Source organism: Phaseolus vulgaris, chromosome 6 (assembly GCF_051622355.1).
Source record: "Phaseolus vulgaris cultivar YP4 chromosome 6, ASM5162235v1, whole genome shotgun sequence".
Lineage (NCBI taxonomy): Eukaryota > Viridiplantae > Streptophyta > Magnoliopsida > Fabales > Fabaceae > Phaseolus > Phaseolus vulgaris.
This window is the reverse complement of record NC_143503.1, coordinates 16,438,315-16,456,843: the sequence shown is the minus strand read 5'-3', so window position 1 is coordinate 16,456,843 and position 18,529 is coordinate 16,438,315. Positions and strand designations below refer to the sequence as shown.

At 40.8% G+C, this 18,529-nt stretch overlaps 1 pseudogene; it reads left to right on the top strand.

The window, feature by feature from the left end:
• The first annotated feature begins 1,242 nt into the window (after positions 1-1,242).
• On the top strand, positions 1,243-17,986 carry LOC150027209 (uncharacterized; annotated as a pseudogene).
• Positions 17,987-18,529: the final 543 nt, after the last annotated feature.

Here is an 18,529-nt window from a genome sequence, read left to right as displayed (position 1 = left end):
ACAAAAAAAAGTGTGCATTATGGCGTTACAATTGGCGGTAATTGGACACTGATTTTAGAAAAATTATCACAATTAATTGGTGCATGTGCTTGGAGTGAAACAAACGCCAAAAGTTTGTTAAGAAACTGAATTGTTTGTGTATAAATTTTCAGAAGCAAATACAAAATAGCCAGCTCAGCATAAATCATTGAAGTCACGCTTTCTGAACCACAATATTTTCAGTAGTGCTGTTTTGGTTTTTCACATCAAATCTAGTGTCAATCTTTAGGTTCCTTTTGTGTGCCATCCTTTATTTAGTGCCTATTTTATTTGCTTGTCCAATTTCATTTTGAACTCTTTCTAGTTGTGTCATATCATTAAATCCAATTGCAGTGGTACTGTTTTTAAAATTTAATTGTTTCTTGCTTTCTTTTCTTCACCTCTATGTTGTTGGTGGATAAATTGACTTGAGGAGAGTCTAACTCTACTTAGTAGGTACTGTTTTGGAGAATTTAATTGCTTAAATCATAAGAGGTTCAAGGCAAGGGGCAGCAGCAAATACAAATACCAAAAACAAACCATACACCTTGAAGGACACAACAAAGAAAAGTCACAACAAATTAAAGGAGTGCATAGCTGAAATTTAATTTGTGCAATTTAATTTCTTTGCATTTCTTAAATTGTAATTACATTTCACTCTTGTTAATTAGTGGATTCATCACAAATTAGACGATGAGTGTGTCTTCAAAGGCTCAAAGTGTCTAAGAAGTCTCACCTAGGAACGACTAGTTTAAGCTTTCTAAGTTAGTTTTTGTTAATTGTTCTAGCTAGTTTACCTTACGTCAATATTTGCTTAGTTTGCTTAATTTTCTTATGCTTATCTTTGTTTAAAGCTTTGATAAATCGCTTTAGTTGCTAGATAGCTTTGCATTGTTTTCTTGCATAAAATTTGATTTCTTCATCCTCATTGTGTTCTAAGTGATTTACCTAAAGAAAGAATTGTGTGAAGATTTTGAGGGATAGTTTTTGGCTAAGGCAAGACTTGGTATTTAAGTAGTCCTTAGTGACTCACCTCTCTTACCTGGAAAACTACCTTCATTAACTTTCCTCTTCCTTCTTAAAGTAAAGCATTTCTAAACACAAAGTTTTAGTCATGTCTTCTCACTCCTCTAAATCTATTGAAAGTGATGTGAAGTCCTTAAAATCTCTTTTAAGACAACTTTCCAAGGATGTTCAATTAATTTCATATAGACAATTGGAGAATGAGGCCAAAATTAATGAATTGACTAAAGCCAAGGATGAAAATTCTCAAAATTAAAAAAAAAAAATCACATACTCATGCATCTAACTCGAAAGATCATGATTCTCTAGGGGAGGAAAGTCTTAGAATCAATGATTACTATCAACCACCCCCTAGGAGAAGTAGAAGAAGAGAGCAAGAAAGCCCAAAGGAGGATATGGTAGATCTACCTCATTTCTATGGTAAAGAAGATGTAAAAATATACCTAGATCGGGAGATGAAGGTAGAGCAACTTTTTGCTTGCCATAGGGTGAGTGAAGAAAGGAAAGTACCCTTAGCCACCCTTAGCTTTCAAGGAAATGCCATGTATTGGTGGACCTCTCTAGAGAGAGATAGACGTCTTCATATGGAGCCTCCCATAGAATATTGGAATGACCTTAGGGGAGCCCTAAGACGTCGCCACATACCTTCCTACTACAATAGGGAGTTAATGGACAAGCTCCAAAGACTCCAACAAAAAAATATGAGTGTGGAAGAGTATAGGCAAAAAATGGAGCTTTACATGATGAGAGCCTCTATTAGAGAGGAAGAGATCACCACCATAGCAAGGTTCCTAAGTGGGCTCAATTTTGAGATAAGAGATAAGGTTGAACTTCTCCCCTATCAAGACTTGAATCATTTGGTTCAACTTTGCATTAAAGTTGAACAACAAAATTTAAGAAAAGCTTCAAGTCAAAGAGTAGGTTCATATCCTAACTCCTATCCCAAGAGAGATTTTAAAAGGGAAGGTAGCACATCTAAAGAGCAACCAAAAGAAACTACCAAACCCTTAGTGAAGGATACCTCCACCCCACCCATCCGAGCTAGGGACACCAAATGCTTTAAATGCTTTGGAAGAGGACATGTGCAAGCACAATGTCCAAACTAAAGATCTTTGTTCTTAAAAGGAAAAGATGAATACATTAGTGGAGAGGATGAACCTAGTGAAAAAGAAGAGGAAGGGGGAGATGATGAGAGGGTAAATCCTTTAGAGGGGGACTTATTGATGATTCAAAGAACCCTCAACAACCAACCTAGTGCATCCATAGAAACACAACGAGATAACATCTTTTATACAAAATGCAATGTTTTAGAAAATATATGTTCTCTCATTGTGGATAGTGGATCATGCTACAATTGTTGTAGCACTAGGATGGTTGAGAAACTAAATCTACAAGTAGTTCCTCATCCCAAACCTTACAAGTTACAATGGATCAATGAGAATGGGGAACTAAGTGTAGATAAACAAGTGGAAATCAAGTTTTCTATAGGTAACTACAAAGACAAAGTTTTATGTGATGTAGTACCTATGGAAGCTTGTCATATCTTATTAGGTAGACCATGGCAATTTGGTAAGAAAACCTTGCATGATGGTCTAACTAATGAGATTTCCTTCACCCATAAGCATAAAAAGTTTGTACTTAATCCTTTACCACACTCCCAAGTGGTAAGAGATCAAATACAAATGAAACAAAAGAGGGATGAAGAGAAAAGAAAAAGAGAAAAAGAGAGGACTCTTAGGGAACAAAAGGCGTGGGAGAAGAGTGTTCCTTCCCACAAGGTCATTCAACAAGACAAAAAAATTAAAAATACCTTTGAAAATATGCTTCTTGTTGAACAACCTAGCCTTACCTTTTGTAAAGGAACACTTGCAAGCATAGTCAAAAAAGATGAATCCTTAAAAGAGGCTTGCATAGATAAAGATGTCATAGATTATTTTTCTTATGTGCTAAGATATCACCAAGTGAAGGTCAAATTATCTATAGGCATCTACAAAGATAAATTTTTATGTGAGGTAGTGCCTAAAGAAACTTGTGATGTCTTATTGAGACAACCATTGCTAAGAATTAAAATTTTCATGAACAAAGGTTGTATCAACGAGACTACCTTCACACATAAAAGAGAAATTCTTCATGAAGGAGAACTCATGGGCCAAATTAGAGTTGATAAAACTCTAGAGCTTTTAAAAGGAAAACTCTTGTCACCCATGAGAAAAGATGTTCAAAGACATTACCCTAGATACATTCCTTGTTTTAAAAATACATCTAAGGCGATGTCTCATGAACTCTATACTCCTTTACCTTTTGCAAATGATCCACAGGAAGACATAAGCCTAGATTTTATATTAGAGCTTCCTAGGACAACAAAAGGTTTTGATTCCATTCTTATGGATATGGATAAACTCTTCTTTAGAGAAGTATTAGGTCTTCATGGTTTATCTTCAAGCATAGTGTTGGATAGAGCTCCAAAATTTGAAAACCATTTTTTGAGGATACTTTTCGAAAAACTTGAAACTAAGTTGAATTCTTATCATCCTCAAAAGAATGGTCAAAATGAAATTGAAAACATCGCTCTTTCTACTATGCCTAGAGTAATCATGAGAGACAACCACAACTCTTGGGATGAGTATCTTTTCGATATTCAGCATGCATACAATAGAGTAGTCCACAAGACTACTAATATTTCTACGTTTGAAGTTGTATGTGGACTTAATCCTCTTTTCCTTTTGATTTGTTACCATTTCCTAATCCACAAAGACTTGTGCCTAAGGAAAAAATAACAAAAACCGAATTTGTTAAAATACACAAGAGGACTAAAGAACAAATACAACAATCAAAAGAGAAATATTGTAAAAACTTGCCCAAAACAATAGAAAAACAAAAAGAATGGCAACTTCATAAAATTGATTTTTATACAATTGCTTCAACTAACTCATTTTCTTTGTTTGAAGATTTCCATAGATGGGCGTTTGATCCGGGAGGACAAGTATAGTTGAAGAAGCACGAGGCTGCCATCCGAGATCAAATCTCTAGATATGAGGATAGATCTTCTCAAGGAGGAGGAGATGATGGTCACTATCCAGTCACATCCATTCCCCTAGCCATGAAGAAGAGGGGTTGAGGACAAATCATTTTCAAGAGGGAGGGGATGATGGAAGAGGCCCCAGCACCAATCCTTTGAGAGGCCACTAAAATGCTAGATTGAGAGAACCACTAGAGTCATGGTCAAAGAGGGGTCAAGAGGACACATTTTTACATGTCATAGACTCTAGTGTGTGATAGTTCTTCTCACTTTTCTAGTCAAAGTAGCATAGTTTAAGTCATTTTGTAAATGTGATGAAACATGCAAAGTGGTACTTAAAAGGCTAAACCTAAGTTTAATTAGATATACCCATTTCTAAGTAAACTTAGGACCGACCCAATTAGCTAGACCTAATGGGCGTAAGTTCTAGACCAACCACACAAGGAAGGATTCTAGAACCTACCTCCATTTAGGCGCCACTTCTCCCATGTGCTCATGTCTCCCATGTACTTCCATGTGCTCACACTTGCATGTAATTCAGCTAGCATTTCCCTTTCATTTACATGTGCATTTACGGTACTCCTAGGCTATTTAAGGAGGAGCCTACCTCATGTAATTCCAAGATTATTTTGAGTATTGATATGCTGCCAAATTTGTCCAATCATACTCCTTGCCTAAATCTCTCTAGATTTAGGGCTTTAATCTTCAACTCTTTCACCAACCAAAGGGAGCTGGCTGAACCTCTCCTATTTCCCTACCTATCATGCACCTACAAGGCTACCACACCTCCTAGGAGAGCCTTGATCTACCTACAACTCATTAAGCTTCCGCAAACCACCCAAAAACCGCAAAAGAGAAGAGCTCAATGCCATCATTTTTACACCCGCACATTTAGCTTTGTCATTTGCTTATCTATTAGTAATGTATGATTTCTTGGTAATTTGGTGAGTATAAATGGAAAAGAAAAGTTAAACCATAAGGATACAAACATTTATTTAATAAATTTATCTAAAACAAATGTTGTTCTTGGTCAAATGACACTTCAAACATGAGTTATTTATTATTTACAAGAATTAAGAAATATAATATTTTTAATTTTAATAAATAATAGTTCAATTTTCTATTTTATCAAATTTTCTCTTAATTTAACATAATAAATATTTTGTGTAAATTATTTTAAAATTATTTAAAGATTAAGCATATAATAGAAAATAAAATATTAAAATTCTAAAAAAAAGTAGAATTTTTTTTCTATAAAATTGAAACAGATAAAAAAAAGGACTAATGAAGTGTTTATTTATTTATTTTGGTAAAATTGTAATTTACCTCCCATTTTTTTCAAAACCATAATAAATTTGACCTGTGTTATTATTTTTTATTTTAAAACTTTCATGTTAGATATTATTATGTAACTTGACATTTCAGCTACACTGAAATTTTAAGTAACACCAATCACATGAAAAAATATTATTAAAAAATAAAAAATAAATAAAAATACTTAACACGACTTTTTTTATATATGTTTCGGTATGTACGAAATAATGTATTCTTATCATTTTTCTCTTATAACTCATCCAAGTTTATTAACTTTATTTGCTATCAACATAAGAAAATGGTATATGTGTTTTCAACCTAATCATATAGTGTTATTTTAGAGTAAAAAAACACGGAGTAAGGTAAATATTCTTTCTATTTACAGGAACATTTGATAAAAGAATAAAAATATTTGCAAGTCTTATCGAATTTTTGTTCTTTTCTCACAATTCCTTCTTATCAAAAAAATGAAAGGAGTACAAAAAATATTATATGAAAATAAAGAGAAAATTATCCTTATTTATTATTATCTTACTAGAAATTGGATGTTCGACAATGTATACCCAATAGTCTATTTGCATTATCAGTTGTTCGATCACTTGTTTGTTCTTCAACACTAAGAAGTCTTCCTTAATTCACTGGTCCTCTATCGGGATTGACTGACTGACCGATAATGTATACGGCTATATAGATTCTCAGTCAAAATCACATAATTACGGTTTACATGTTAATTGAACTAAACTCTGATTAAAGATAATAAAACATTATTAGTAGACCATTGGGCCTACATTAATCCTCTCAAAGCATAAAATCCAATAGAAAAATATAAATAAATAGAGACCCCATGGTAAAAGATAATGTTGTTCTAACTCAAAAATTGGCTAAGCATATCAAGACTTCAATTGTCTTGAGCATTGAAGTGTCTTTGCAGGTATCCCACCCGTGGATGTAATAGATTGACAGTGGAAGGAAAATAAGACACTTGATAGGTAATATTCGTTCTCTCAAATTGTAAGAACATTTTGGCGTCGACCGTGGATCGAAAGGAAAACCTATAGAGAAACCGTATGGTAGCCACGAGAATCATGATGGGAAATCACAGGAAATATAAAGAAGGTTCGTCCATGGATCGGGTAGCCATGATGCTGGAAATGAAGAGGGAATTCAAAAACATGAAACGAAAGAAGGCGGAGGAGATCAAGGCCGTGAATGAAATAATGAAAAGGAAGTTCGAAGTGGGACACACATTGATAACTCAAGAAAACTTAAGGAAGCATGGACACTCTGAAAACCGAACACTGACACAAATGGAATGAGAAAACAACTCACAACCAAACCACACGGTGCACATAGCCTCGGACGGGGTAAGTGGGTTGTCATCACGTCGGCATCCCTTTACTAAAGAAATTATGGAGGTATCTCTGCCACACACTTGGAAGAGCCCAATGATTGATAAGTATGATGATAGTGGCGATCCTGACGAACATGTCTATGCTTATGTGACCCAAGTGAGTCTATACATGGCTAATGATGCCCTGCTTTGTCGCGTTTTCTCCACCTCACTCAAGGGGACTGCCTTGAATTAGTTCACGCCCCTCCCACTCCTTACTGTCGATTGCTTCAACACACTCATATCTAAATTCTTAGCTTAGTTTGCTACAAGTAAACATCACCATTAAACCTCCCTTGCTCTCGTTAACATCTGACAAGAAAAATTCGAAACAATTCGATCCTTCATGGAGAGATTCGGTAAGGTGGCTCTCAGTATCTGGGACCTAAGCCCAGAGGTAGTTCCCCATCACCTGGTAACAACCCTGAAACCAAGATCTTTCTCTGACAGTTTTTGTAAAAATCGGTCGACAATATGAACGAGCTTAGACAATGAGCGGCAAAATTTATGCAGCTTGAAGAATTGCAGGAATTGAAAACAAAAGTCATCGAGGATGTCGAGATTCGAAGAATAGGAAGGGAGACACCACGAGCCATGCGGCCACCGTGAAGGCCGAGGGAATTCCCAAAAGCAATAAGATTCTCTCAATATACCTCCTTGACAGTTGAATTAGGAAAAATTCTCGACATGGCCTTGAGTGTTGACCTGATACTGCCATTTAAAAGAACTCCCACCCCTCAAATGCATATTAGAATCGATACTGTCAATATAATCAGAACTTTGGTCAAACAATCGAAGAGTTAGTACAAGTTAGTCACCTGAGACGGTTTGTAAGTAAAGAAAAGAAAGATGAAAGAAGATATGATCGACAAGAGCCAAGAACTAACCGGGGAGATTATCGACCAATATCACGAACCCCTAAAAGAAGAGGTGACTGAGAAAGAGGAAGAAGTGGACCACCAAAAGGAGTCATCAACACCATAACTTGTGGGTTAGCAGGAGGAGGAACCTCCTACTCATCCCGGAAACGGCATATGCGTAGACTTCGCTCCGTCAATTTGGTCGAAAGAAGTAGGCGAATGATGCCACCGACAACCTTCACGGACGAAGACTTTAAAGGAATAGACCCGAATTAGGACGACCATATAGTAATCACGTTTGAGGTAGCGAATTATACAATTATGAAAACTTTGGTTGACCAAGGAAGTTTGGTCAATGTCTTGTTCCTTAAAACCTTTAAGAAGATGGGACTTTCTGCTGACATGGTTCTCCTAGTAGATTTTGTACTTCTTTTTATTTTTATAGAAAAAAATAAATTTATAAATGTAGAAACAAAATTTATCAAAGAAAATGATTTTAGGAAAAAATGAATTGCATAAGTGCAAAAGTTGCACGCATTAATACAAAATGCTTGTACGGTTACTGAATATTCTTTTTACTTTTTTCTTATTTGGCTTTATCCCTTTTACCTTTATTTTGGGAATAAAGACAATCTTTCACAATATACCAACACAGGATAAAGAATTCTAAAAATATTTATCATAGATAAGGGAAATACTACTTAAGTGATATAATCAGGGTAATGATATAATCCACCAACCCGCTAGTTCTTTTTATGAAGCACAAGCAAGAGAATTTATCCTGGAAGCGGAAAAGCTACTAAAAATGCATGAAACTATCACAAGGATTTATGTACAAGGAACGGGAAAATCTTTATGGGTCATATCGGAAGACATGGAAAGGGATGTTTTCATGTCAGCAGCAAAAACCCAAGCTCATAAAATTGTAGATCTTGTAGCAGTTGAATAAAAAATCGGTGGCAAGATTTATTCTAATAAAATACAAGATTCAAAATTTCATTTTTACACTTCTTGCTTTACATTTTAAGAGAATATCTCTAAATTTATTAATATAGGATATAAGTGAAATAGGATGTAAGTAATTCAGAGTTAAGATAGATCTAAACTTGCTCATCATATCAAAATCTATATATATATATATATATATAGTACGACTTACCATTGTCAGGTTCTCGGAGGAAAGAGAGGACATGAAAGGATATGTTGACCTCTACACGAAATTTGGAGAAGAGGAAAGATAGAAAACCGTTAAGATCAAGTATTTGATCGTTGATGTCGACACTTTTACAACATGCTGGTGGGAAAAATGCACGCGGAAGCAACACACACAATTACAAATCAAATACAGAAAATAAACAACACAGGATTGAAGGTGGTTCAGTCGTCAATCTGCAACCTACGTCCACGGGAAACTAATTATGTTTTCATTATGTTTGTGACAATTTTATTACAAGCACAAAGATCTCTTAAATAGAGATTATAGAAGGGACACAATAATTAAGTTCACTCACTAAAACATGGTGTCTAGTCAGCCCAGCCCAATTGGTCCTGGCTTCACACTCAACAATCTCCCACTTGAAGCCACGAAACAATGTTCACCTGCGCTTCAACTGTGTACATGTACTTCTGTAATCTTTCAACGAAACTCAATGTTCCACCTCTAGTTGCCACCAGCCTTCTTAATCATCTTAAAGACTTCGTTGAAACTCCCGTAAGTTTTAACACGTTTGTCATGACTGAAACTGCCACTGACCCGTCCTTTGTTCCTACCGGTTCCCACTTACATGAACTTTCGGATTCTTGAATAGCCTGAGAACAAACATACTCTATACTCAACAAGAAATTTTCTAGAGATGTTTCAACAGTTGCAATACTGGTTCTCCTAACCCACTGTCATCTAGGAACCTCAACTGAAGCACAACCCGTGCTCCCACTGCCATAAGTACCTCTGATTGGTCTACCTGAACCTTTCCATGCTCGTTCATCTTGAATCTGACCTGTGGCTCTGTGTTTCTTTCTTGTAAAGACAACCCTCTTCTGCCCACGAGATTTTGTGAACCGGACTTTGTTTATATTCCGAACTGGGACGGTCACTCCCTCAGATGGTAATCCGACCATTTACAACGAACCTCTCTTTCTTCCGCGGGTCATGACAAGATTTCCCTTAACGACCTTCCACTGCTGATTTCCAAACTTCACATCATGTCCCTGTTCATCCAACTACCTAAAAGAAATCAGATTTTTCGTTAAGCTTGGAACAACTCTGACATCCTTCAAAGTCTAGAAACCGACTGGCGTCTTCAACACTATGTCACCCATGCCCGTAACATCAAGAGTTATGTTGTCCGCTAGTCTTACCTTTCCAAAGTCCCCAATAACTAGATTCTGCAATGCTTCACTGTTGTGGGTAGCATGAAATGAAGCACCAGAAGCCATGACCCAGGAATCTACATTGTTATCCGTGCAACAGACTAAGAGGTCCTCATTCGCGGAGTCTTCTGCAAGTTGACTTGTTTATCATTTGAGCATTGATTCCTGAAATGTCCCACTTGCAGTTCCAACATGTTACACTTGAGCAATCCTTAGTCTTTGATTGACTCCTTCTTCTGATCTTGCTCCCACTACCTCTGATATTTCTTACCTCTGATTACATTTAGCGATTCAATAGATAATTCCCTGAAACTCCTTCTTCTGACGTCCTCACCAAGAATGAGATCACGAATCTTCTCAAAAGTGAATCCATCGAGTTCTGCTGAACTGGTAAATGTTGTAACCGTCCCGAACCAACTGTCCGGCAATGACTATATCAATAGTAAAGCTTGAACTTCATCATCGAACTTAATGTCCACTGACGTAAGTCTAGCTAAGATCGAATTCATTTTATTGATGTGCTCAGTAACTGAACTAGAAAATCCTCAATTTGCATTTTTCACCAACTGAAATTTGTACCATCGAATTTTTCAATTCGGAACTTCCCGTCTTTTGCCATCTCAAACGACTAGTTGAGATACTCGGTACAACTAATTTTAGATGTTGGCAATTTTTTTTTTAAATCAAGAACACAAAAATTGAACCACCCAAAATCACTCACCAACAAACCTGATCGCAATCCCCACTACACTGGCACTCTGCCGTACTGGACCACAGCTGCTAGGATACGCACCGCCGTTGTTCGCGCTCCGCACCGCACTGGTGCGCTTCGCACCACCATCGTCGCACTGCACTTCGTGCCATCTCAGACCAGCACACCTGCAGAACGCACACGCAACCCTAGCTTTGGGACGCTGTTGCCACCCTTGCGAAACCCTAACTTTGGGAAGTCGATGTCGCCCCTGCAAAACCCTAGCTTTAGGACGCCGCTACCGCCCCTGTGAAACCCTAGCTTTGGGATGCCACCGCCGCCCCTGCAAAACCATAGGTTTGGGACGCCGTTGTCGCCCCTACGAAACCCTAGCTTTGGGACGTCGTTGCCGCCCCTGCGAAACCCTAACTTTGGGACGCCGTTGCAGCTATAATTTAGACGTATAGCCGATTAATTTCTGTTGATCGGATCTCTAGTGTGTAAACGAACTTGGCTCTGATACCACTTGATGGAAAAAATGCACGTGGAAGCAACACACACAATCACGAATCAACTGCAGAAAATAAACAACACAGAATTTAATGTGATTCGGTCGTAAATCTGCAACCTAAAATTTTATTACAAGCACAAAGATATCTTAAATAGAGATTATAGAGGGGACACAATAATTAAGCTCACTCACTAAAACATGGTATCTAATCAGTTCAGTCCAATTGGTCCTGACTTCACACTCAACACACACTTCCAGGAAGACCATCATTAAACCGTGTGGGAGTCATTGTGTCCCAAAACCCACATTATGGGAGCTTCATGTATCAGACCACCCCACTTTGAAACTTTTGCTCAGTAAGACCAAAAAGGACCATCTAAGTGTTGAAAAACTTGATCTCATCTTGATAGGATTCTTTACTTATGCTCCGTTTATTTTCCACGAAAGATTTGTACAAGCAAAGAATATCAACAAATGCAAAACATTCAATAAATAAAAGATTATTTAAAAATAGAAAATGAGGTAAAATATATTTGACCTTTTTTCTTCGTATACACTACAAGAAAAACCTGTTTTACCCATGGATTATTACCTATGGATTTTTTTTCGTATGTAAATTGGATTTATCTACCGAAAAGTTGGTAGGTAATGTTACTACCACATATCTACCGAAAAATTGGATTTTTTTATATATACGTTTATATTTTCATATTATTAATTTATTAATATTTATATTATAATAAAAAATATAATTTAATTGTATAAATATAATATAAAAAAAAATTATTTATTAAAATAATAAAAAATATTAATAAATATATAAAATAAAATTCATAATAAATAACAAAATTTATGAAATAAAAATTATTATAAATAATTAAAATAATTATAAAAAGTAAATAATAGTAATAATAATAAAATTAATTTTTTTAATTAATTATAAAATTATTATTTTTTATTTAGTTAAAATTAATTTATAATAATAATATAAATAAATAAAATATTATATATATGTATATATATATATAGATATATTTTTTTATAATTTATAAAATTTATTATATCTATCAAGTTAAAATATATATTATATTAAATATATATATTTTATAATTACTAAAATTTACGTAATATCATTAAAAATTCAAAATTACACTTAATTTTAGTTGAATAAAAATATTTAATAATATTATTAATAAAAATTAATAATAATAAAAATAAATATACTTATTTATATACTATTATTATTAATTCTAAAAAATAAATAAATATATAAAATCAATATTTTTTTTTGCTTTGCTTTTATCAAACAATATCAATCCTTGGTCATTCATTATATTATATCACTAAAAAAAAAAATTATTTTTAAGGAAGAGTTAATTTATTAATCTTATTCATTAAAATTCATTTAGTGACCAGTATTAGAATAGTAAACAATACCTTGGTAAAACCAACATTGGTGTGGCCCCTGTAAAATCCAAATCAATACAACTCAAAATTCAAGCCTTTTTTAAGTTAGCTTATAGTTTTATGTGAAGTGGTATAATAGTGTTGCATGCGCAAGGATGACATGCACAAATTGAGAAATGGTCCAAATTAGTGAGATCCACTCCACTAATCAGGTCCAATAAGGTAAGTCCATTAAAATAATATAAATAGCACACATCCTAAGGAGAAAGGTACGCCATTTATTACTGTACACCTACCTGAGTATCTATCACCCGCTTTACTGACTTGAGCGTCGGAGTGCCTTCCGCAGGTACCCTCCCCCCCCCCCCCCCCCCCCCCCATTCGGTGTTCACCCGAGACCAAGAGCCGAGGGAGAAGCATGAAGACGAGAAGGACCCCAGTCAAGCACCCAACAATCTGCTCGGCCGAAGGAGGAAGACAAAGACTTCAATAGTTCTCTAGGTCCCATCTCCCTAGCAGGAACAATTGGCGCCCACCGTGGGGCCGAGAGAAACTAGCTGAAGAAAGAAAGTAGATGGTCTCAACCATAAGTATGGAGAGGATGACTAAAGCCGACCAGACGATGTTGTTGCTTTCCCTCCAGAGAGAGATGGTCGAGATGAAGAGAAAGATCGAGGAGACTGCTCAGAAGAACGAGCAGGAGATGCAAGTTCTCTATAGGGAGAACGAAGAGATGAAAAGGAAGCTGGGGGAGGGAGGACCTTCTGTCATGCCGACCAACGTTGTCGGCAAGTCTTACACCTCCCCCCCCCCCCCCCCCCCAACCCAGATATGGCCGAGGGGACGAGAGGTCGACCCCCTCCCCGGGAGACCAATATGGACGACGAGTCATGCCTGGTTAGGTCCTACCGGACGGCTGGTTCACCAAGCTCTCACCTAACTCCATTGACAGCTTCGCAACACTCATGGAAAAGTTTGAAACCCAGTTCGCGACCAGCCAGCCGCACCACCTGACCTCTATCGCCCTGGTAAGCGTCCGCCAGGAGAAGGGAGAGTCGCTGAGAACCTTTGTCGATAGGTTCAACAAGGTGGCAATGAGCATCTGGAATCTAAGCCCGGATGTTGCCATGCATCACATGCTGACAACCCTACGTCTAGGGCCTTTTGTTGACAACCAGTGCATACAATCGCCCGACAGCCTGGACGAGTTAAGGAAGAGGGTCGCTAAGTACATACAGCTGGAAGAACTCAAAGAGTTCCGTAACCAGGCCCGTGTCGAGGCCAGCGGAGAGAAAAACAAAAAGGACAAGGACCACCAGGGCTGACTGAGTCAAAGGAACGATCGACGCAGAGACAATCGGGACCGACCAATCTGGTTCTCGAGGTACACACCCCTGACGACCGAGAGGGGAAGGATTCTGGACGAGGCTCTCAACGCCGAGTAAAGTGGCAAGCCCAAATAATGCCGACCGAAGGAAGCAGTGTTAGTACCACCAAAACAGCGGGCACTCGATCGAATTGTGTCAGGCTCTAAAGGATAAGATCGAGGAACTTATCCAAGTTGGGCATCTCTGCCGATTCGTCAGGCCGAGACCCACCCTGCCAGGCGGAACCACCTAGGTGGACGAGGTCACCCCAACGGGGTCGAAATGACCGAGATCACAGAGACGACCGACAACCTAGGAGGGACGACCCTCCTCGCAGGGATGACCCCCTAGGAAGCCCCATAGAAGAGGTAACCGAGAGGTTATCAACACCATAGTTGGCGGCTTCGCCGGGGAAGGAAGCACTAACAGCGCCCGGAAAAAATTCCTATGGGCGGTGCACTAGGTGAACGCGGTGACATTCCGACCGAGGATGCCACCCATCACCTTCACGAACGAGGACTTCAAAGGCGTGGATTACCGCCAACAGGACGACCCAATAGCAATATCGGTCGATATAGATCGATTCACCATCCAGAAGACTCTCGTGGACCAAGGAAGTTCAGTAGACATCCTCTATTGGAAAACGTTCAAGGCCATGAGAATAGTAGAGACCGAGATGATGCCCTACGACGACCATGTAGTAGGATTCTCGGGTGAGAGGGTGGGCACCAAGGGCTACATCGAGCTCTATACCACCTTCGGCGAGGGAAAAAATACCAGGACTATAAAAATCCGGTACTTGGTCATCAATGCCAACACCTCCTACAACATCCTCCTCGGTCGGTCATCCATTAACCGGTTGATGGCCATGGTATTGAACCCCCACCTGGCAATGAAGTTCCCTTAAAAAATGGGGGACATTCTCACGGTCCACGTGGACTAGAAGGAAGCACGAGAGTGCTATGCCAAAAGCCTTTGGGTGGAGCCCTTAAGGAATGACATCTCTCCCAAGAGAAAGTCCTCCCGAAAAGACCACTCACCCAAGGAGGCCCGACCGATGTCAGTCGAGCCAACCGTCGCGTTGGTAGACCTCGATCCCCGGGCGACCGAGGATAGACTGGAGGCAAGAGAAGAGCTGAGGAGGGTAGCCCTCTTGGATGAAGAGCACAACACCGCTGTAGGGACGACCATGGTCGCGGCCAAGGCCGAGATCATGCACGCCACGCTAAAAAAGAATATGGACATGTTCGCATGGACACCGACCGACATGCCAAGGGTGAGTCCGGACGTCATCACCCATCGACTGTCGATATTTAAAGAAGCCCGGTCGATCTCCCAGAAGAAGAGGGACCTGGGTGACGAAAAACGCCTACCGGCGAAGGCAGAGGCCAATAAGCTTTTGGCTGGCCAATGTTGTCATGGTCACCAAGCCGAATGGCAACTAGAGGATGTGCGTCGACTACAGAAACCTCAACAGCGAATGTCCGAAGGACACCTATCCCCTCCCAAACATCGACTTCCTGGTGGATGGGGCGGCCGGCCATAAAATCCTGAGTTTCCTGGACGCTTACTCTGGCTATAACCAGATAAACATGTACCCCAGGGACAAAGAGAAGACGGCCTTCATGACGGTCGATGCCAACTACTACTACGAGGTCATGTCGTTCGGCCTTAAGAACGCGGGGGCGACCTACCAGCGCCTCATGGACATAATCTTCGAAGGCCTCATCGGCCGGGTGGTAGAGGTATATGTGGACGACATAGTCGTGTAGTCCGACTCTTTCAAACAACATTTGAAGGACCTGGACGAGGTCTTCAAGGCCCTCAGAGGGGTCAACATGAAGCTCAACCCCGAAAAGTGCACATTCGAGGTTGAGGGAGGGAAGTTTCTAGTTTCATGCTCACCCACCGGGGGATAGAGGCCAACCCCGACAAATGTCAAGCCATACTTGGCATGAGAAGTCTGAAGAACATCAAGGAGGTACAACAAATCCTAGGGCGCCTGACCGCCCTCTCCAGGTCCGTCCCCCGTCTGGCTGAGAAGACGAGACCGATGGTCCAACTGCTTCGCAAGGCCACCAAGTTCAGCTGGGACGACAGATGTGAAGAAATCTTCAAGCAATTCAAGGAGTTCCTAACATCCCCGGCTGTCATCCAGAAGCTGAGACCCGACCACCCAATCCTGGTGTATCTGGCAGTCTCGGAGGAAGCAGTCAGTGCTGCTCTAGTGCAGGAGGCCAAGGGCGAGGAATAACCGGTATAATTTGTCAGTCGAACCCTCCACGCGGTCGAGATGAGATACCAGATGATCGAGAACGTGGCTCTCACCCTAGTCCTCACAGCAAGACGAATGTGCCCCTACTTCCAAAACCACTTAATCACTGTAAGGACCGACTATCCCATTTTTAAAATTTTATCTAAGTCGGACCTTGCAGGGAGAATGATAGGTTGGTCGGTCGAACTCTCCAAGTTCGACCTACGCTACGAACCGAGGGGCGTCATCAAATCTCAGTGCCTGGCCGACTTCTCGGCCGAGCTGACACCACTACTCACCCTCTCGGGCGGGTGGACACTCTACGTGGAAGGCTCCTCAAACAAAACAGCCTGCGGAGCAGAAGTCGTCCTGGAAGGGTCGGGCGACCTCCTCCTGGAGCAAGCACTCCAGTTCAGGTTCCGAGCGACCAACAACCAGGCCGAGTATGAGGCCTTGCTCCCTGGGCTGAACTTAACCTACGACATGGGAGCACGCAGGTTACATGCAAAAGCGACTCCCAGGTGATGGTCGGCCAGGTCAATGGAGAATTTGAGGTAAAGGAACCTCTGCTGCAACGATACTTCCATGTGGCCAAAAACAGCATCACCTATTTCAACAAAGCACCCTTGGAACACATACTGAGGGAGGACAACAAAAGGGCCGACATCTTGTCTAAGCTGTCGGTCACCAAGAAGAAGAGCCACCAGAGATCAGTCATACTGATATGGATGAGACACCCCAGTGTGTCCGAGGCCAAATGTCTTGCAATAGACGAGGCCGAGGCCGAGGCCAACAACTGGATGACACTCGTCATCCAATACATAAGGGACGACACATGCAAGCCAGAGCAAGAAAAGGCGATGAAGCAACAGTGCGCCTGGTACACCATTCGACCCCCCTGTTGAAATTCATCACCAGCAAACGGGCCGAGTACATTCTGGCCGAGATCCACGAGGGAGTCTGTGGAAATCACTCTGGGGCGAGGACGATGGCCACTAAGGTCCTGAGGGCCAGCTACTATTGGTTGACCGTCCAGGGCGACTGTGCCGAATACGTGAAAAAATGTGCCAAGTGCCAGGAGAGGGTGACTGTGCCCTCTCCATCTCACAAGGCCGAAAGAGCTACACAGCATTATCTCCCCATGGTCGTTCGCCATCTGGGGCATGGACATTATCGGTCCCTTTTCGCCAGGAAAGGGCAGACCAAATTCCTCCTGGTGAGAGTCGACTACTTCACCAAGTGGATCTAGGTCGAACCCCTTGCATCCATCTCGGTCAAAACTGTGCAAAATTTCGTATGGAGGAGCATTGTTTGCCGATTTGGCGTCCCGCACACGATAATAACTGACAATGGCTGACAGTTTATTGACTGAGGCCTACAGTCCTTTTATGACGACCTGGGCATCAAGTCTGTCACGGCTTCGGTAGAACACCCGCAAACCAACGGGCAGGCCGAGGCTGCCAACAAGGTCATACTCAACGAGCTGAAAAAGCGTCTGGGCAAAGGCACAAGGCCGATGGATCGAGGAGCTGATAGAGGTACTTTGGGCGTACAGATGCACCCCCAGACTACCACGCAGGAAACACCCTACAGCCTGACATATGGGGCTGAGGCCATGATCCCGGTCGAGGTGGCCGAGCCCACCATAGGGAGGCAGATGTTCGACCTCACCCTAAACAAGGAAAGCCTAGCGGTCAACCTCGATTTGGTAAGTGAGTTTCGTGACAAAAGCAGTATTCGGGATGCCGCCTGCAAGATTTAGGCGTCAAGACGGTACAACACGAATGACCGGCCGAGGAGTTTCCAGAAGGGCGACTTCGTCTAGAGGATGCACAGCGATGCGAGAAAAAATGAAGGGAAATTTTCGTCCAACTAGGATGGGCCTTTCCGAGTCCGAGAAGTCGCAAAGGGGGGAGATTATCACTTATAGTGGCTTTCGGGAAAAATTGTACCAAGGATATGGAATGCCACGCACCTCAAGTTCTACTACAACTGAATTTAATAAAGTCACACACTCTTTGCTCACCCTACCAGGAAGGTTTTAATGAGACGTTTTTCATCAAAGTACTAGCATTGTTCTCCCGCAACCACTCGACTCAGTCTGGATGAAGTCTTAACCGGCATATCCTGCCGAGACCGACCCATCAGGTTTGGTCTGAACGAAGCCTTAACCAGCATACCCAGCCAACACCTCTCTCGGCTCGGTCTGGATGAAGCCTTAACCGGCATACCCTGTCGAGACCGACCCATCAGGTTTGGTCTGGGCGAAGCCTTAACCGGCATACCCTACCAACACCTCTCTCGG